The sequence below is a fragment of the Macrobrachium nipponense genome, chromosome 15 (genome assembly GCF_015104395.2).
Source record: "Macrobrachium nipponense isolate FS-2020 chromosome 15, ASM1510439v2, whole genome shotgun sequence".
NCBI lineage: Eukaryota > Metazoa > Arthropoda > Malacostraca > Decapoda > Palaemonidae > Macrobrachium > Macrobrachium nipponense.
Genome location: NC_087208.1, coordinates 6,945,997 through 6,968,194, shown reverse-complemented (window position 1 = coordinate 6,968,194; position 22,198 = coordinate 6,945,997). Strand labels below are relative to the sequence as shown.

Below are 22,198 nucleotides of genomic sequence, written 5' to 3'. Positions count from 1 at the left end.
TGGTTTGATTCATATTTATCCTGCCCAGAAGTCCCGTGGACACCTTCCTTGATTCCTGTGTTGACCTTCCTTTGGGACAGATGCAAATTCCAGATGTGCCTCATGCCTTTTCCACTGCTTCGTCATCGGCTGTTATGTGTAATGCTGGTCCATCTCCCAAGGGAATATTGCCCCTTCAGGGAGAGAGGGATCAATTACATTTTGTTCTTTAGCATTTTACATTTGTTATATTGAAGATATTTTGGAAACATTTGTATTATGATATTAAAATTTTATGTATCTTTGATTTTATCTAGTTAACTTTTTCTGATGTGGATGTCGTCTCCCTATAACGTTCGATTTGGTAATCATTTCAAAGTTGAAGATTGAGAGGTAATCATTTCAGTTTGAGATTAAGATTAAATCATATGGGTACTCACCAACTATGAATGTTAATTAAAGATGATGAATGATGATGATGATGATATTGTATAACTGCACAACAAAGCAGAGGAGTTAATCTCCTTTGAGGGTGCCTCTTCCTTCTTCAGGAGGTGCTTCCTCCCCAAATTCCACCATTTGCACTTCAGGGGTTCAAGAGGGTTTATAGGGACCTTTTTCTGCTCAGTAATTAGGTGAGAGGCAGCTGCTGTCACTACTTTTTTCATGTTACAAGGAGATTATTGTAAGGCTGAACTTTAGAGTGCATTCCATTTGAGTAGCAAGGGTTAAAAAATTATCCCTCACCTCCTTGAGCGTCTTCAAAAGTTTGGACAGAAGTTCCAAAGACTCACTTTGCCCCCTGAACCTGGAATAGATATACATATATTGATGAAAACTTACGGTGGTAAATGTACATAAAACTTACTTTTCTGATAACTACTAAAATATGTAATGTTCTGTTTATAAAAGTAAGTGGTCCATGTAAGAAGAAAAATTATCATTGTATGTAAGGTAATGTAAATGCTATGGAATAACTGTATAAATGAATTTTTGGTTGAGCTGAGATGCAACATTTACTCAAAATTATTTGCTGAAATCCGATTGTTTTGAGTTCTAATACAATCGAGGTCTGGGTCTCTACTGTACCTGAGATCGACAGTCATTTGTAGGGTCAGAAGCCCTGATTTCTCCTCAGTGCGCTGGTTTGAATCCACGAGAGGAAATTATTATCAACAAAAAAATTTCCCTTCAGTTAACATCTATCATGAAAGTATAATAATTCCAAGGTAGAGTGAATTAGATATTGAAGGACATTTGAAGCTTAATACATGTATATATGAATCGCAGTGATGTGATAGAAATTCATAATATGGCTATGTGTGGCAAACGTACGACTTTGCTAACATGGCAGAGGTGGGTGGATATCAATTCTAATTACAATTACCTGAATTCGACAGTGATTTGTAAATGTTGGAATTGGTATTAACTAATACCTCACTTGTTGGCTGAGTCGGTAACATCACTGAAGTCCTGATTTCTCCTCAGTGTGCTGGTTTGAATTCACAAGAGGACGAAATTATTATCAACTAAAATATTCCTCTTGTCTTGTGCCTATTTCTCTGTAAAAAGAAAAAAAAACACCATCTCCATCATCCACTAACATGACTATAAATTATTAACATGTCAGCAGAGTTACATTTTTCTAAACACCAGGATGATATTTGACTTTTACAATCATGACTTAAGCCATACTTTCAGTTGTATTTGGCACCTTAACTTTTAACATAATAATCTGTTGAAGAGAGGAATAATTCATTTGCATACTTTGGTAGTTGGTGTATACATGTTGCCATTAACCCTTAAGAACCAGGCTAAAAAATCAATATGCAGCACCCCAAGCTGGGTAAACTTTGAGGTCAGCCAATTTGATAAAAAAAACACATCTATGGAAAGAGGAAGATATGCAAATGCACAAGGTCTAAGAAAAAAAATTATAAAAAAATTTTCCCTATCTTCTACGAGAAATTGAAAATGCCTACTTAATTTTAGCCAGTCTAAAATTTGCCATTGGTGAATTTATGGGCTATAGAAGTTAAGGAAACTCTTTCCCCGCCTGATTCCTTCAAATCGATAGCGCATAATATTGATACTCATTTGAGTGGATCCGTCTACCACTTAAAACTTGTTATTGCTCTCATATGAAGGGATCCATCCATTAAGGGTTAAAGAAGTATTTTTTTAAGCCAATTTTAAATTTTCATCAGTGTTAAGGAAAACTATGTCTGTGGTTCTAAAAACAAATACATACTATTTTAATATGTAACTGACTTACTAACATAAAAAAAATGCAGCTTTTTTATTACATCTTTAAACACAGGTTAGATATCTCCTGAATTACAACTTGGAATTTAGAATAGGTTAAGTTTGTGAAATGCTGGTCAAGCTAATTTTATATTGCATACAGAACAGACTAAAGATTTTGATAGGTTGGCTGACGTTCTGTTGTTTTGATCTATTCAGTGTGTAATATACTCTAGAAGGGCGTTAATAATCGAGGATAAAAAATCTTGCTTGTCAGGTATTTAGGGAATTTATTTTCTCTACTGGGTTGGATAATACAGTGAATTGGGTTTGTCTAACATTGTCAGTATGTTTTAAAGAAAGACCAAATCTGATTACATTCATACAAGTTATTAAGTGTTTTTTTCAATTTGGTAAGGTGTGTTATTCTTTATTATCACAGATAATTGTTGTGCATTTTGCATTTATTTGGAATTTTATAAACATTTTATTGCTCATTTGATTTTTAGCTTGAAATATTAACTTAGAATTTAGAAAACACTTTATTTGGTGCTAGCACGAAGGCTAATCAAGTGACAACCTTTTCAGCGTTCACAGCAGTGATTGCAGATTGCAGTTTATCCACGTTTATCCAGATGTACAAAAGGCTCTTTGTGTATGTTAGAAAGTTGGTTTTGTTAGTTAATTTCATTATTTCCCTCTAAAACAGATATGTTCTTAGGATGACTTTTTGAAATCTAATTTAATTAAGAATTTTATGCAAAGATTCTCTGCAATCATTATACCCAGTGTTTTCATTAAAGCTATCTTTGATCTTATCCATTGTCAGTTCTTCCATCCAGGCTCAGAAATCTAATACAGATCATTGCCGGACATCATAATGATTGTTCCTTCTGATATGTCTGGTGCTTTAGCAGTATGTCGCAATGCTTTACCAGCATCAGTTAAATGACCATTGTGTAATTTTCTTTGGAAAAGTGTGCCTCAGTAAACTTTGAACAATCCTTCTACCCTGTGGATGCAAATTTCGGTTTGGAGTTTCTTCCATGGTGCTTGTTTGATGACCTTCATGTAAGGAGGCATCTCTGCATACCCTAAGGGGGGCTTCACTTGATTGTGAATTATATAAGAGAACTAGCAGATTTCATACTCCCTGGGTTTCGTATGATTCGGTTTTTGTTGACTTTTTCCAACAAAATTTTTACTTAGATACTGTACATATCCTCGGATTTCGTACACCCGGAAACGCTCCTTCCAGTGTCCACCTTGTGACTAGGCCCTGTATCGAGCACCTAATCAAACCATCCTCTGTTCTCTGGTGACCCTTTCTGCTTTTGTGTTCATTGTTTTTTTTTTGCTTTTTTATGTAAGTGCAACTGCTAAATAAGCCATCATAGTGCCAAAGAAAGTTCCAAGTTCCCTTCTGTAAAAATGGCGAGAAAAACTATAGAATTTAAGAAAGAACTTGTAGCAAAGTGTTAGAGAAAGTTGCATGCTGATATCAGTAAGAAAATGCCTACAAGTGCTCCTGTTAGTGAATTTTAGGCCAGCAGAGGCCGGTTTGAAAAATTCAGAAAGCAAACGGGCATATATAATGTGCCTACTTCAGTGATTAAGGACATGTTTGCAAAGTAGAGTGAGGTAAAAAATTTTGTGGAGATTTATCATCCCAACAAAGATGTAATCTGTGTCTCCAACATTCGCATTAGGCAAATTTTAAAGACGCGTCAGAAAAAAATGTCTGGACAGCTTTGTTGTGCGACATGGGTCCGATGACTCTCAAGCTTGTCCTAGTGCCAGTAAAAAAGAAAGAGGGGAAGTAACCCCAGATAGGTCTTCGATACCTGAAGGCCTTCTGGAGGGGAATTCACCTTCCAAACAATAACCTCTCCTCCTCCCTCTCCATCTTCCATACGTAACAATAGTCTTCCATAAAGGTAAGAGAGATGTTAAATGTTTATTCATCAATTTTATGAGTCATTTATATTTATTTCTCATTGTTTTCTGTATCTAAAACTGTTTATTCTCTATAAAATGTATTTATTAATATTTTTGGGTGTCTGGCATGCATTAATTGTATTTACATTATGCCTTATGGAAATTATTGTTCCGGATTTCCTAAGTTTCGGACTTCGTGAGACATTCTGGAATGGATTACATACGAAAACCAAGGTTCCACTGTAACTTGAAAATATTACACATGGTTTAGTTTTTTATTGCATTCAGAGCCCTGCATATTGGTTGGGAAATTTGGTATGACAGTGCTGTGCACCACCCTTGGCCTGCCTAAAATGCAAGGAAAGTTGGGAAAAAGTAATTGCAAATTCTTTACATTAACACCATAATAAGAGATCAGTCAGTCACATTTAACATGAAGCAGTAGTGACTTGTTTTCATACAAGGCTTGTCTTTATTAAGGAACACGGGACTGCAGTCTGTACTGGTATGGGGATATGTGATTTACTGATTGTTAGGATATAACAGTCTTCCCTCTCTTGTAAGTCACACTTTTCAGTGCATTATTATATGAATAAATGGAGTATGACATCCCTGTGTGTATATACATATTAATGAGAGAGAATGGAAGCACTGCAATGAATATATCAGGCAAAAAGCACAAGGATTTATAAAATAAGGAAGAGTTAGTAAACTTTGCCAAAAAGTTAAAGTTCTATAGGTAACTCTAATGCTAAGGCTACCTATGGACCTCAGCAGTAAAGTCTTTAGGTCGTTTTACTGCTAAGTCATTAAATGAGTGAGGTATGAAACTGGAAAGCGAATTCACTATATTTTCAAGAAAAATTAAGTTTTATTATAAATTATTTTGCAGCATCTTCTTAAAATATGATTAAGTCCATCTGACAAGTGATTTTAGAGGGTATACGTACTAGTGTCGTTATCCAACCAAAGACAAGGTGAATTAGAGTAGCGTTAAAACTTGGGTGCAGCCTATTAGTAAATAAACCTCTTTTGGCATTAGTAAAAAAGTTTTGAATTAACAGAAAATTTTGTGTGAAAATTTGTAAAATAAGGGTAACAGATGAATGTGTACTGTTTAACAATGCTATCATAAATTCAGAATAAAGAAGTAGCAGTGAAAATAGAGAAGTTCACAGCTTCTACCCTAGACATAAAGAGTTCTAAATTACAATTGTGACATTTGTTCTAGTTATGAGAAATATAGTACCATAATGGTAGGTATAAGAATTATCTCTTACACATCCAAGCTATTGGAATCTTGTTTGGTTGTTTAATTGCTCATACAGTATTTTGAGTTGTTACAATTTTTTTAATGTCCTTTAAATGTAATACTTTTGTCCTGCTAGTTAGTCTCAAGTTTTCCTTCAATGCTGGAATTATATCCTGTAAGATGAGCATCCAGTAAATGCATTGTCACATTAAACTAACCTTATTTGTTATGGAAACATATTTAACAATATCCTGAAATTTGTTACGAAAAAATTATCATTTGATTAATCGGGGCCATTTATTTGGAAGGCAAATGATGAACTTTTCTAATAAATAACTTTCTAATAATGGGAAAGTATATTAGTGTTCTTTGACCTTGTGTATTTTGAATAGTTATGTGACTGTTTAGTTGCCAGATATCATATTTTAGTATAGGTTTTTTTTTAAGAAAAATGAATTTTGAACTTTTTGTCTTGAAATATTTTTTGTTCTTTTCTTCAGTGAAAATTTCTTATTGAGTGGCCTGTAGTTTATTCTGCTTCATTTATGTGGCTGTATTGATTAAGATTATATTTTATAGGAAGTAGATTATGGAGCAGTGATTTAGTCTTTTGTTGCTGTGTTACAGTAAATTTAAATTACTCGTTGATCCAACTTTTGATGTGTTGAAGGTTTTCATGTTTTTTCCACCAGGTTTATTTTTTAATTTGACTAATATCTTACTTTCTTAGGGATTGTCCTAGGGTATTTTTATTTTGCAAACTTTGAAAGCATTACTGCATGGTAAATTTATCACTTGATTCTTGCATGTGATGAATTTGTAGTTTTGGCCATCCCCTCCCATTTCTTGGTTACCTGGATACACCAACTTTGCCTAAGTTAATGTAAACTGAAGTTTTAATTTTTTGCACTTCATTATTCTTGTACAGGGCTATACAGTATAATGAATGCTCTCAAGATTTTTTCGAGTGTTTCAAAATATTCGGTAATGTGTTTTAGGTTGAGAGGGTTTATGGTACAACTTATGCCTTGTACAGAGATTTCTTTATTTTTGTGTTTCTGAAGGACATACGACATATTAGAAATTGGTCTATCTTTTTTTCTTAGATTCTACACTGTCTACTGTTCTTAAAAGCAATTAAAAGTGCTACATTATGTAAGAAAAGCAATTAAAAGTGCTGCGTTATGTAAGAAGAGTTGTGCAGTATTTGTTTACTGTCATGATCTCTATATTGTGCCTTATTGGGTGGGTATCCATATCTATTTTTGTGATTATGCCCTACCTCTTTTTTGCCAATGGTGTACTAGTTGTGATTGAATACAGCTGTTGTATCCCTAGTGAATCTAAACAAAACTTAGGAGTCTCAGTCCAGGATATTGTATTAGGTATTTAGATAGGACTCTTAAGTAAGTACCATAAGTAAGAATTTTAATGCTAGTATTATGTTAGTGGGCAATGATTGGTAGTTGTTTGGTTTTATGTAAGGTTTTCTTGCTCTTCGATTACTCTTTTGCTCTAGTTTTTATGTGCCATATTATAAATTGATAGTCCCATTTGTGTTATAGCTAAACATTTACTAAACACACCAGCCCCTCTAAGTCCTCCCACATGTGAGTCTCAAGTACTAATGGTGATTTTGTGTAGACCACAACTTAAGACTGATTGGAATTGTTTAGAACATAATGGTAATGGAAAAATAATGGATATATAATTGAATGATTGACATTTCTATTTACTATGGAAGCAAAGTTATTTAATCTTTAATTCCGTTCCTGTAGAAGAGGATCATCTGGAAATTAGTAAGTTATAACTTATTAGAGGAGGTTTTACAACAGTTAATTGATACTTGAGTGTCTTTATTGCCCTCCAAAATGTACTTTTGCAGTGCTTATTTTCTGCTAAACTATTTAAGAAACTTTTTCCTTAAAATTAGTAGATTAAGTGCCAAGTGTACTTGTTCCTTATATTTTAGTATTAAAGTATTGTTTTATAGCCTTGCCTTTTATACTCTTTTGTGAATAAAGTCCTTTAACTAGCTTTGTATGATTGCTTTAATTACTTTGTATGATTTTACTAATGCATGTTGGAGTTACTATAGTTGAGTTGCCTTTGTAAGTAAACTGTTCATATGATTTAGTTGTGGTTTGTGGTGAAGGTTGCAAGAGTGAATACTATCAATCAAAATTATCTTTTAAGATACAAGATTAGACTTGGGAATTAATTGATGTTACATGCATTGGTTATTGCACTTGTTAAAGCTGTACAAGAAAAAACATTTTATGATTATAAATAATTTCTGTGTACATATACTCTACTGTAGTACTATATGTAACCAGTTAAAACAAGAAACACAATAATCACAATGGAGATACTGTAGATGGGTGGGTTGCGAAGAAATCATTTTGTATTTACATATAAACTTGTTAAATTTTACAGGCCAGTAAATTTTATGGATTGAGAATTGTTGTGCTTCATTATTTGCAAGGCAGTTATATTTCAAGATTATAAAATATGAGTATGTTTTGTAAAAGAAAAAAGGTGCCCTTTTATTATTATTTTAGAATCCACTAAAATATCATCCTTATAATTGCAGCACTGTAAGACTCAGTAAGCAGTTTATTTGTGGCCGAGATCCTTAATTTGGAGGAAAAAAGATCGGCAAAATAAATTCATTTGAATTTATTTAAAGAGAAATATTATCAGTACAAATAGAAAAGGAAAATGAAAGATTATATCCTGTTTTAACTGAATGGCTGAAGTGTATTTGTAGAATTAGGACATGTATGGTATATGGTTGAAAAGATCATTATGATATTATAGTAAAATATGGAAGTTATTGCAAGTGCCTGTACCAGCTTTTTATCAGTGTTCATTCATTCCATACAGTGTTAATTCTGAAATGAAAGTTTCCTGATATTTGATGATGAAGTGGCATTATCCTTACAGGGATGGTTATAAGAGTATGGTACATAAGGGGTGGAAATACTCTGATATCCATCATATTTTCTGCATTCATTCCATTTTTTGTTCAGGTCAAAGAAAATTCATAATAAAAAAATATGAAAGTTTTTCATTTTATTGACTGGTTTAATGCACTATAGCATGCTGAAGAAAATTTATTTTGTTCCCATACAGATATTGCTAATGTGCTATTCATTGTTGAAAAATCTGATACTTCCTCTGCGTAGGCTTGGGTGTCTTTCTTCAAGATAACAAAGAGGAATAAAAAAGTTCACATTGGATAATTGGAAATTTGAAGGAATTTAGGGATGGAAAGACATACCCATCCATGAGGATAGATAACATTCAACTGGAATGTGCAATAAGTCACATGTTAAAAGGATTGCCGTGTCCTTGAGGAACGGAATCTGAGGTATTGTTTTTGGATGAAGAACATGAAACTTAAGCCCCTGTGTTTATTCTAAATTGAGTAAAGATCATGATTATTTTTAACTGTATATGCATGAAAGTAGAAGTGTGAAGTGAACTTGCATCGTGCATTGTTAAAACAGTAACCTTGTATTTATATAAATTATGTATATTTAAAAAAAATTAATTTTTATAAAGTGGTAAATTTTATTTATAGCCTGTTATAGGTTTTTTCATAAATTTGCAATTGAATACAATATTAAATACTGTATTACTGTCTGAGGAAGAAATATATTTATATTCAGTATTGAAATTCTATTATTTGACAGAAATAAAAAGTTTGATTGAAAGAAAACCTGATATATATATTTATAGGTTAATTGGAGCTGCTTTCACATTAATGCCACTCCTTGATGGTTGAGGATTCAGTGCCACAGATTCTATGCATCTCTTTGCCTTAAATGTGTTTACTTACCTTACACAACAGAATTGTAATCACCCAGAAACCATGATATGAACAACCTACTTTTATTTTGGAAATTTATGAATGTTCAAAAGTTTCTTATATACATTATAGGCAAAAATCTTCTGGCACAGGACTGCTTATAATCAAACCATTATGGTGTGACTGCTAAGAGTTATGTCCATTTGGTATTCCTGCTCTGACCAAACTCTCACTACTTGCCCTGTAAAGAACACACAGTGAACTTACTTTGGTCCAAGCTTACCCAGCCTTTCTCACCACTGGCCTGCCCATAAATTATGCAGCATGAAGTTACCTGGCTCTTGCAAGTCCAAGAGGGGAGTATACTCTGTATACTATTGACATAACTCTCTTAAATCTTCTAAAACCTTTGGTGACAGGACTTACTAATGATATGTAATATATTGTTCTCATCAGTTTTAGGAAGTGAGTAAATACTTTTTTTAGTGTACCATACTGTTTTGCAATGAATAGGAAAGGTTTATTGAACAAATGAGAGGAGAATTGTTGATAGTTATTTTAGTTAAAAATAACCTGTTTCTCTTGTTTTCAGCAAATGTTTGGATGGAAACCTTTGATCTGGCTTTTTGTTTCATCAAGAAAGAGCGAAGCAAAACAGTAGTCACGGGTTACTAAGGTGGTAAGCAAAGCCTTGTAAGGCAGTCCCCGGTTATCAGCGGACTTGCTTAATGGCGATCTGGTTTTATGGCGTTTGTCTAGTGAGATAAAATCGGCTATTTGTGGCGCCATAATGCATCGAGTTCTGGGTATCGACACCATAATGTGTCAATGATAGAGTTATGCGCCATAACATACCTAAAGGAGGCGCCATTAACCAGATTAAGGCGCCACAAGCCCTATAAATCACCAAGTTTTGGTTAATTGCAGTTTTTGCTTCTCAGCACCCTACCAAGAATGAAACCCCTACCAATAACTGGAGACTGCCTCTATAGAGGCTGAGATAAGCTTTCAGTCTTTGAAATGTCACAGACCCAGCTTAGGATTTATGCAGTGGAAGTGTCATCTGGAACACACAGGTCCTTCCCAGGTTCTTCATCTAAATCTTCACAAACACAAGACTGTCCTTGGTTGAGTCAACTCTAGCCCTTATAGGTGTCCAAGGATTGCCAAATGAACCAACAGATTTTCCAAGCCTTGAAGGTTAAAGGTAAAGAACAGGTGAAGGAAAATTCCATGATCTATGAGAAGTATCAATGGAGGAAACTGTTAAAGAAAAAAATGATAGAATGGTGCCTCAACTCTAGGTCGTAAGCAGCCAAGGGAGATGGTAGTGGGCAGAGAAAACCCAGAGGGGTGTTGAGCGGGAAGTCTTGTCTAGAACTTCAGTGATCAGAGGCAGAGTAATTTCGAGACCTTTGCTGAGTCAGAGAGGACTCAGAAAACCTTCTCCTATGGCAAATGACAACTCAACATTTGGTTATGCTGTAGAGAAAGATTAGTCTCATACAAGAGAAAGCTGACAGTCAGACAACAGAAGGCTTCACTATATATATAGGAATAATGTTCAGTGCTGGTCTGCCTACTCATGGGTTAAAAAGGAATAAACTTGTGGCAACACTTCAGAATACTCTTTAGAAGGGGAGGACTCTCATTTCATTTCTTAAATGCCGATAGTCACACCACAGGGTGATGCAGCAGGGGGAGGAATGTCTTCTAAATGAGACCCTTGAGTAGCAGTAGAAGAAAGAGGCACTATATAAGTCACAGGAACAGAACTGGAATCAGAGACTGCTTGCACATCTAAGGTCATTTAGCAGTGGTGGTCACTATTGATAATGTAGATTATATAGCAGATAAGATGGGCGTACCAGGGGGCAAAGGAAAGGCTAAAGACTATGTTGAAGTTTAGGATCTGCAGTCAACTTGTCCAAAGACAAACCAGCACTACTATAAACTGATCATGAATCACTGAAAGCATTCTCTTCTTCAAGTGATGTACGAGAAATGCAGCAGCAGATCTCAGGAGCCACATTGGAGCAGTAGGAGCAAAGCTGAGAGATGAGCAGGCAGCACAAAGCTGGAGGCTGAAGATGAGAATGGTGAGGAAGCAGGAAAATCCCTCACGGGAGAAGCTCCTGGAGAAACACACTTCTAAGGAGATGAATGTTCAACAAATTGAAAAATGGTTGCAGTCAGCATATCAGACAAAAGGTCTGCACTTCATACCTTTCATGCTCTTGTTATGAGGATTAGGCTTCATCTGCAAAAACTCAATCAATAACTGTAGGAGTAGTACCATGGGTTTATAAAGAAAATTCTTGGTTGACATCTGTTGAGGTCATGGAGCACTTTGCACTTAAAAGTCTTCTCATATGCATAGGGAAACCAGTGGTCAGTAGACACCAGTTCACATACATACTAAGCATGTCTTCTGGAGGAATGCTTTTGTCCTGTATGAAGAGCACTTCAAATTTTAATTCATACCTAAAGAGAACTCAGTAGCTGTAAGCATGTTTATCAGCCTACTCACAAGTGATTGAAATCACTACTAAACTTCCCCATGTTGAGTGAAAATTTATAAACGCACTGGTGTTAATGAAAAGATAATAACCATAAGTTGATATTGACAATTCATGGTAAAAAGCAATTAAGCAGTAAAATATGCTGGTAACAGAAAATAGAGACTCAGCAACAACCATTAATGTAAATCTAGAAAGAACAACAAATGCATTAAACTGAAAAATTAGTTAATGGAATTTATTATTGAAAATTTTTACAGAAATTAAGGTTAGAATAACTTAATGAAACAAACATTCCTCAGAAACCAAAGAATGTTGGGAAGTACTTACCGAAAAAAAAATTAACCATTTTAGTAATAGTTAACAAAACTTTTTACTGAAAAGTTTTACAGAAATTAAGGCTAAAATAACAATGAAACAAACACTCCCCAGAAACCAAAGAATGTTGGAAAGTATTTATTGAAAAAAAAGGACAGTGCCAACAATAATACTTGGAGACAAGTGATGCCACTGATGAGGAAGAAAAAAAATTAAAAATTCACCAGTTATTTACAAAACACCATCAGAATGAAGGAATGGTAAATGAATGACAGCACACACCCAAAAGATGTTAATTCTGGAAGAGCAGCTTGTAATACGTCTGCACACAGTGAAGCTGAGTGGAAGAGGCTTTGTGGGATGGAAGAGCATGGTCTGGCATGCAGTGGGTTCATTGGTTTTCAAGATATGCTGCAGCTAGGAAAGCCATTGCTATTCAAATACTTTTCAACTTATTACTAGGAAATAAGACCAAGACCCAGTCCAGGATTCCAAAATCCAACTGACTAAGACATGGCTTTGAGAATGTTTCCACTTGCTCATTTGTGTGCTTTTTACATGGTCTTCACTGAACAAGGCCGCCTAGACTTTTAGCCCGTTGTCATTGAGTGGTGGGCTTTAGGAAATTGGTCCTTAACTAAATTAGCAAAGCTTTCTCTTTTACCTACTCCAATTTTTCCCTAACTTTGTTAGGATGGAGCTTTTGTTTATGACCTTGCATAATTCAGCACGGATTGGATTCCCTGTAGATCTCAAAAGAGCGTGAGGATGGACAGCATGCCTCCTTACCTATTGGATCTGAGCACCTGACTTTGTTGCGTGGGGTGAAAGTCTGATGATGTCAAGTTCTGATCCTTTAGCTGGGTCAGAATTTGATTGACTGATGACCAAGGTACTAGAGCATTGCATATATATGGATGTAAACCCTGGATGGTCTGTAAGTAAGAACATCATTCATACTTTAAATGTAGCTCCATGGCTGGTGTGGAGAAATACATGGAGGATTTAAAATAACCCACATAATCTCGCTCAACATTGATCTTCAAAATTGAAATCATGTGGATTTGCTTCAAATAAGATATTAAGATCATTTGAATTATAACAGAAAAAGTTCTGACAAGGTTCAAGCTTATTGAATCATTTTAATTCCCTTTTTAGATATTAAAACTCATTTCCAGTATTTTAAATGGATAAGAATGTAGAGTAGGTTTTAACATAGGAAAAAACTTATTTTTGGTAGTCGAGTCCTCAAGGATTACCCTTTCCAGGGTCTATCCATACCTCCATGGTGACCAGACTTAATGTCAGCGAATTCTCTTAATTGGTCTTATGGCCTGGTATTGTGTCATAATGATAAACACTATAACACATGATAGAGTAGAAATGGACTCAGGATAAGAGGGCACTTTCTATTATCCTCAGTGAACGCTAATACCTAGTTTACCTACTACGTCAAAACCGCAAGAAGTGGTATGCGCATACGCACCATCATATTGTTTATATACGACCAAAATCTGACCAAGACACCATTCCTTTCTGTTGGTCAATGTAGGATCATGCCTTACCCAAAACCTATGTCTTTTTGTCAGGGAAGTTGGAGGGTTTTGAGGACTCAACAGTTACTACCAAAAATAGGGTTTTGCCTACGTTAAAACCTGGTTTTTGATAGCGTAGTCACTGTTTCGTCCTCAAGGAGCTTTACTGAGAAATTGACAGGTGACAAAAAGCTCTTGGATTCTAATCATAACCCAAAAACATTTTTGGTCTAGGGGTCAAGCCACTTGTTTCAAGGCCCCATTCCTTATTCCAAATACTTTAAGGTTTGGTAGCAAAGAACAAGAAACTATGTGCAAACTTAGGTTACTTTTTTAGGGTGAAGTTCAGTGCTGACTTGCCTAAGCATGCTGGGTACGGTTGCAGTACTATTGTCAAACCCTCCCCAGTAATAATTATCATAATCGCTTGTTGGGAAGACCAGTGGATTGCCGCTGTAGTGCCTATGGGTCAAGAATGTAAAAAAATGGACCTTTTGGGATGTCTGCCATGACTTCTAGGTTAACCTTAAGTACATGAACTGGGCATAATGTTATGTCTACTAATTCTAGTTTACTTGAAACTGGAGATTTCCTTCTTAAAGGGATCCCATTCTTGGCCAGGAATGACAGGCCAGAGGACAATAATAATTGATTGTTAGCCCTTTGCTTGATGTATTGTCCCTGTCTACGAGAGCCCAGTTTGCTAATACGAATTCCTGATGCTAATGCAATCAAGAATATTGCATACTGTAGCTTGTGAATTGTGGTTATCCCCGTCTAAGAGGAAGACCCATGGTTTGTATCATGTCCACTGAATTGAGGGACTAATCAAAGTCCAAGCACCTTGTTGAGGGACCAAGTAACTGGAACCCTTCTAGAACGGATCTTTGTAGTGCAAAGGACCGCAGAAGGGAAGTGAAATAAATCAATGATTCTGTTAATGCTGCCTTGTATTCCATGATGGCTGTAACTGCAAGGTGTTTGTCTTCAAAAGGGATAAGAGATTTTAAAATTTGTTTCCTTAGAAGTTTTGACTGGGCTCTCTGTATGAATATTGTGTAATTATATCTTGCGTACATACTGGTATTGCCAGATATATGAAGTCTGTAACTTTTGCACTAGGTACCCAGCAATGTTGGGCAAGTAATTTTTATGGTATAGATAATATTTAAGAGAATCCACTCATGAAAGTCTTGGCTTAAAAAGGAGGATCCTTAAACTACTTTCCCTCCTACTGGCTGGAATAAAACAGGGGAGAGTTTTGGAATTTATCTCTTTGCCCGTTATTAAAGTAATAGGAACCAATGCCTGTTTGGCCAATTTATGACTATTAAGTAAGCTGTTCCTTAGTAGGGTAGGAGTTTGTTCAACACCCTCGAAATCTGGAACTATGAAGGAAAGGGTATATCGTCCTCCATTTGTTCCAGTCTTGTAGGAAGGCGTCTCTTGCTGTTGCTTGCCTGAAGGTCCACTTCCATTTGTGGAAGCATGTTGGCTATTTTCTGAAAGAATGGTTGTCTAATTCCACTGTGTTGATACTGTCAATGTCCTTGATAGGGAGCCTACTATCACACTGAGAGACCCTGTAAGGTGAATTGCTGACAAGTACCACTACCTTTCTTGCCCCATTGAAGGATGGCTAGCATTACCATATTGAGAGGAGGTGAGTATCATCCCGACCTCTTAATGAAGGACATTGGTGTCATGTTGTCTAGAACCAACTAAATGTCTCTCTTCTGGAGGTTTGAGTTTTTTGAGACAAAAAGACAGCCATCAGCTCCAGGAAATTGATACATCAATTCCATAGAGTAGCTAAACACCTCCCTGCCACCTGACGCTCCTCCCAACCTGTCAACAAGGCATCTGTGTGTATTGGTGTATTGTCATTCATACAGGCTGAGGAGTCAGGGTGACCTGTATCACCAGAGATTCTTCTCGGGATCAAGGCTGAAGTATCTCCCCAACTTTTTCAATCTTTCGGTCAGGTCGGTCTCGCATCTTGTTGGTTGCATGCGATAGCTAGAATTTGTTCACATTCATTTATTGTAATCCAAGTATTGGATCTATTATTGATGAAAATTGCAACAAGCTCATCATACATTCCCCCGTAGGGGGGCTAGTGCCGTCAGTGCACCTCATTCGGTGCAATGTAGGCATTACTTAAGGTTCTTTGCAGCGTCCCCTCAGCCCCTAGCTGCAACTGCTTTCATTCCTTTTACTTTACCTCCGTTCATATTCTCTTTCTACCATCTTTCTGTTCACCCTCTCCTAACAATTGTTTCTTAGTGCAACTGCGAGGTTTTCCTTCTGTTACACCTTTCAAACCTTTACTGTCAATTTCCGTTTCAGCGCTGAATGGCCTTAGTTGCCCCAGTGCTTGGCATAATGGCAAAAATCTATGTAAATAAAAAATTTTAAAAATCGTACATTCTAATTGCTGTTTGGAAACTCGGGACTGTGCTAGGCATATTTTGAGGACTTGCCTCATTCTGTTTCAAGTATGATGGGGAAGGACAACAAGCTATGAAAAGTATCCCAATGTAGTCCCAGCTACTGAAAGTGTCTGTTGGGTCTGAGGTGGGATTTTGCCAACTTACCATAAAACCTTTTGATTGTAGTCAGTTGACCACTGCTCTTAGGTTTTTCAAGCACTTTTCTTGTGGGCCCCCAGATCGAGCAGTTGTCTAGGTGGGCTGTTATAGTTGTATTTCCGATTTCTCAAAGAACTACCATTACTAACTTTCTCAAATCTTATGGCAATGTTCAGCCCACAGGGCATGGCTTTGAACCTGTACTTATCTTTTCCTATCCGGAGCCATAGGAAGGGACAGAAGGGAATGATGACAGAGACGTGTCAGTATGCACTGTCAGATCTAAGTCCCTTTTAGAACAATTGAACACACTAGGGCAATGGTAGTTACTCGGAAAATATGGCAGACAGTGCGCTTGTTCAATGCTGATAGGTCTAAGATCACTTTGTTTGGAGGAATCCTTTTTGGGAACATTTAGAGACGTGCTTGATGACAGATATCCACGTTTCTATATGGCTCCCATTAACAGGGACTTTCTGCATATAGCATTCCAAGGAGGGGTCTGGTTTTTGGAAGCACCCTTGCACAGTGTGGGGAGGGATGAGACTGTTCTCACCTCTAGCCCATTTAAAATTAATGCTGTGTCTCCCTAGGGAAGACCTCAGTTGCCTGTGGTGTCATTGAAGTCGACCCCCAAATATACCATTCCCATTGGTATCCACCTCTTCATCTACCCCTACCCTTGATAGGCATTCCATTTGTTGCTTTTATACTTCCTATAAGAGGGTCTTTGGAATCGTGCTGTTGTTGTCCTTTTGTGAAGCATATCCTAGCTGAACACCTATGTGTTCTTTGAGGAAAAAACCTTTTTGGGGGGACTGAAGGCTTACCTTTTTAAGCAAACCTTTTTTGGTTGGGTAAGGGGAATTTTTGGATTGTTCTTTTGTAAATTCCCCTTTTCCCAAAAGAGAGTACTTTCTTACAATTCTATTGGCGGGCTTGTTCGTTAAGTTTTTAACCACAATAGACTCCTCTACGTGTCATTACAAAAAGGGTTATGATGTAATAAAGAAGTTACATTGGGAAGTAACTAGTTGGAGCCCTCCAATGTTCTATTTGCACTTTTATAGGCCACTCTAGCAAGTCATAGGGTGCTTGCCACAGGGTTCTTTTAAGAGTTTTAACCACAACAGCAACAATTGTTTTGGAACATTTTGGAAGACTTTTGATGGCAACTTCCAGCAAGGTGGTAGAGGTTACAATACTAAAGAGGTGGATCCTAGTACAAAATTCTGCTGAGGCTGTCACCTCTAAAATTCTTCTCATAGGGGTCCTGAATTGCTGTGTAGCTATAAATAAAGGAAGCTTTTCCCCTTCGGAATGGGGCTGAAGCATTGCCCATTCCTTGGTGGAGTTTTCTAAAACTGGGATGACCGAGGCAAATGACTACAATGCTTCCATTGTCCCTAGTCTTTTAATCACTACAAAATTCTGAAAAATCTGTCTTACAAGATTAATAATTTTGAAAATGAAGGGACAGAAGGCTAGAACTCTTTGGGGAGCAACCTTGGTCTCGATAAAGTGTCTTCTATAGCTTTTAATGTTAATGACACATGTAAGAAGACCGTTTTATAGTTTTTCTCTCATTAATTAAATATTTACTAAAGGGAGAGAAAATGCGCACTGATGCGTCTAACCAAGGATTATATGTATCATCAAGGATGAGTATTGGAGTATTGAAGCCCCTATCATGTTTTGATTTGAAGTTTTGAATTCAGAACTGACTGATAGGGATTTTCAGTCGTAATTCCTACACTAGACCTTATTTGGGCAGCATCTGCATCCCCTCTCACTTTTGGGTTGCAGAATACAGTACTTTTACACTTTGGAGTGTACTGGACTAACTTAAATTCCTTTTCGGAATCATGCATCATGTCGCTCATACATTGCCATTCTGTGGCAATGACATTTTCGGATGTTATATCATAATTTCCTTACAGAATTGATCGAATACTGCAAATTGTGCATCCTTTCTGGGGGAGCTTGCGTAACTTGACTGAGCATCTACAGCTGAGCTGCAACTGCCTGCTCCCCAGGGGCAGAGGTCCTGGGTGAATTACCATAACCCTCAGAAACTGTTGTCATTTCCATTGGGTTCAGGTGGATCCTTGTATCCCTTTCAGGGGATCCTTATTTCCTTACGGAACTGGTCAAATGCCACAAGCTGTGTATCCCATTTGGGGAAGCTTGCACATTTTGACTGAACTTCAGCAACTGAACTGTAACTGCCTGTTACTAAAGGGGCAGAAGTCCTGGGTAAATTACAATACCCCTACGGAAATACTTATAGTAATATCAGTCGGAATCAGATGGATCCTAGGACTCCGTTTGGAGGAAAAGATCCTCTTCAGCATCGATAGATGTAAATGTTATAGAATTCCTTCTATAAGGTTTCTCCTATGGCTACCTGAAATTTGTGTCCCTGATCCATCTGGATTCAGCAGGGTCATTTCTGTGGCAATCCCCCCTTCATATTCCATAGTGAGAATGCCTCCCCCGTGTACAAATTCCTTTATTCCCCTCTGTGGGTTAAATCTGGGACAGTGGGGACTGATGTTATTGGGCGTTTGCCCAAACATAAAACACCTAGAAGGTACTGGGGACTGATGTCACTGGGTTTTGACCCAAACATAAATCTTGATCGGAGAAAAAGGGTTACATATCTGCTGCCTGACTTTTGCCGGAATGGTATAATTTCCCCTTTCTTTAGTCCTACTGAACCCTAGGAATCACAGAACAGTTTAATATGAGCAGTTCCATCCTTAAAACTTGCTGCCAGTAGCATACTACGAGTTTGATACATATATGTCGACCAAGCAAAGTTTAATTGTTTTTTACAAGACTGTACCCATGCAGGTGGTATGTGCCATATCCACTGGCACAAAATGACCCAAACAATTTGATACGGAACACTTGAACTGAGGGTCCTGCATAATGGTAGCCCTGTAGTGATTTAAAGCAAGTTGTTATTAGAAGTCAGTGATTATTGAATTATTGAGGGCCACCTGTAGTTATCCATAGTTTCTATATTTGTAATACTATTAGAAATCTGTGTTGACTTAAGATCTTTGAGGTCCAAGTTAGTTTTGACAACCATATATGGCTGTGCAGTATTAGTCTTTAAGCACTAGCTATGGAAAATTTTAATTTGAATTATCATACCATTTGGACTTATATCCTATGTAGGTACTAATTTGTTTAGTTAGCCCAAGCCACTGTTTTAAATGGCTTTAGGTTATTTAATTATGCCTAGGATACCATTTATATCTGGTCCTAGGCTGTTTAGGCTAAACTACCCCTTAGCACAGTAAGTTCCAGAAATGAAGCGACAAATTTCACAATTGATCGTATTTCTGTAGAAAATCTCGTGGGGTTGCCAGGTACTATATTTTATTCCAATTATTGTCATTCTCTTTGTCTGATAATACGTATCAGTGATTAACTGTAGAAGCACAGAAAGTATTTCCTCAGTGAATGATCAATGTTAGTTCAATAATTGTTTATATCTTTATAAAAAATATTCCCCATAGAAACACCTGTGGCTCTCAATGTGATATCAAGTGTTCACCATTGAGTGGCAGCAGGAACTGAGTGCATAACCATTGGCCTAATAACTTTCTAATTTTATAGAGTTATATCGAAAGTCATAATGATTTCTTTTGATAAAGCTCAAAGAAGTTTAGCATCTGATTAAATGAAATATAAATAAGACAAGTTGGAGTGAAAAAAAAAATGAAATCCAAGTTATATGCACGTTTAGCATTGGCTACATGGTTAGGCATATTCAAGAATCAAGGAAATATATTTTCCAGCTTATTAGTTAATAATTTCATAGAATTCCTCGGTTGTGCAAATTTTTGCATGTGGAATTGCGTTCAGGGTCGCATTAAGCAAGTATTTACGTAGGTTTCCACTTTTTTTTCAAGTACATAAGTGAGAATTATTCTTGTCCATACGATCTGGAGTGTGAATATGCTTGGCGAGCACTAATTCGAGTATCTCCTGTTATGCTCTCTCTCTCTCTCAGGACCTTTTCATCTATACTCTGTTTTTTTCCATCTGTCCATCCACCTGTGGTGGTCGCGCATGGTAACACTGCGTCACGGGCTTTAAATAGGTACGCTATGTCTAAACTTTAGGTAAATAAAAGGATATTTGGGTGTCCATTTGCAACTGAAAAGTGTTTTAATAATTTACTGTATGCAAATTACACTGTTAATATTCAAAATAGGATATTATTTAAAGCCCGGGACGCAGTGTTACCATGCGCAAATACCGAAGGTGGATGGACAGATGGAACAAAAAACCGTATAGTCAAGAATAACCAGAGGCCTGTTTTAAGAATCGAGCACTAGGCCTATTGTTCATGCTTCGGTAGGGTGCTTCTTTATCATCTTATACTAATATATATATATATATGATATATATATAAATATATATATATACTATAGTATATATATAATATATATATTATATATATATTTATATAATATATTATATATAATTAAATAATATATAATATATAGATATATGTATATACTATATATATATATATATATATATATATATATATATAATATATATATATATAAATATAAATCCCCAGAAAACTCATAAATTCCTGTTATACAATAATGCATGACTTGATCGAACTGATTACTGGTTGCCTGTGGAAATATGAATTTGGGTGATATCACTCCCTTATGATACGCCCACCTACGCAAATTCAGTCTTAAATTGCACGGTTGGAAGATGGTTAGAAGGTTTGAGGTAAAAGGTTGAAGTGAAAAGGGTGGAGTTGGATTGTGGGTAAAGGAAGAGGTAGAGGGGCGGGGAGGGTAGTTAGGGTCTGTCGTCTCCCTACTTAACCAGGTGGTGATTTTACAGGTGTTCTGGTTGCTTGCGACCGTCTTTCTTATTTTTTTTTATATAGCGAGTCTGTTTCCCAGGTCAAGGACAGGTCCTGGTGTTGGTCTTAATGGTTCTATCTTTCCCTAAATAACAGACAATGGCCCTGCATTGTAAGTCTTGCTATGCCTGGAACTAGGCCTATAGTCACCTGAAGGTATCAGCAGCAGCAGTAGAGCCTTTCTCGAAGATGGTGTTTTATGCTCGATCCCTGAAGATAAAATCAGAACTACCAACCAGTAGTTGGTAGTTGAATCTAGGTGTATTCATGGTTGATTATGTTTAAAATTGCGGAGATTTTCCCTTTGCATTCTATTGATACTTGCATCGTTTTATGCATCTTTGCTAAAATAATTGATAATACACTAAGATATTAAATATTTGCTTCCACATTGCTCGAAATATACATTGGTAATGTTGGTAATTCTGTGTTTAACGAAAATTTCAAATTGTTTCGTTTCTCTAGTTTGAAGTTATTACCATACTTTAAAATAATTACTATTACCGTAATTTTTTCATATGATTGTTATACATATCGTAGATTTGATATTTGTGCATCATATGTTAGTTTTATTTTGCTTGATAGAGCTTTAACTGTAGAAAAATAAGTTTGTCAGCTATGTGTTGTAGTTTCCAGTTAGTGAATTTCGAACGAAATCCTCTGAAATTTGTTGCTTCACTTCTGGAACTTACTGTACACTAACAATAGGATGTTTCCTAAATTGTTCTCTCTTAGCCTAGTATGTATAGGGTATTGCTTAATCCAGATTATCCTAGGTCAAATGTAAAGGCTATATAAACACAAAGTTACTACATGTAAATTCATAGTTAGGCTAACATCTTTTGTCCAATGCAGATTATTTATATCTAGCCCTAGGCTATTTGGTGTACTATATAAAACAATAACTCACTGATGTGAAATTTTAGTTAGGCTATTGCTTAGTATTATGTTTAGGTTATTGTCTAATCCTGCTTAATTTGCCTTTAAAAGTATGGGATTGACCAGGTGTAATCTGTAGCCTTCAAGATAGGCTACTACCGCATAGCCCATTTGGTCTATGTACTGTTTTGGGTCTACTATAGCGAGGAAAGCCTATCAC

General features: G+C 36.4%; 1 long non-coding RNA gene across 1 annotated transcript; it reads right to left on the bottom strand.

The window, feature by feature from the left end:
- Positions 1-261: 261 nt before the first annotated feature.
- Positions 262-21,309, bottom strand: LOC135226985 (uncharacterized). Its single transcript, XR_010317328.1, has 3 exons — positions 21,250-21,309; positions 1,367-1,541; positions 262-787 (listed from the first exon to the last, which is right to left on the bottom strand). It is a non-coding gene; the product is annotated as an uncharacterized LOC135226985 (long non-coding RNA).
- Positions 21,310-22,198: the final 889 nt, after the last annotated feature.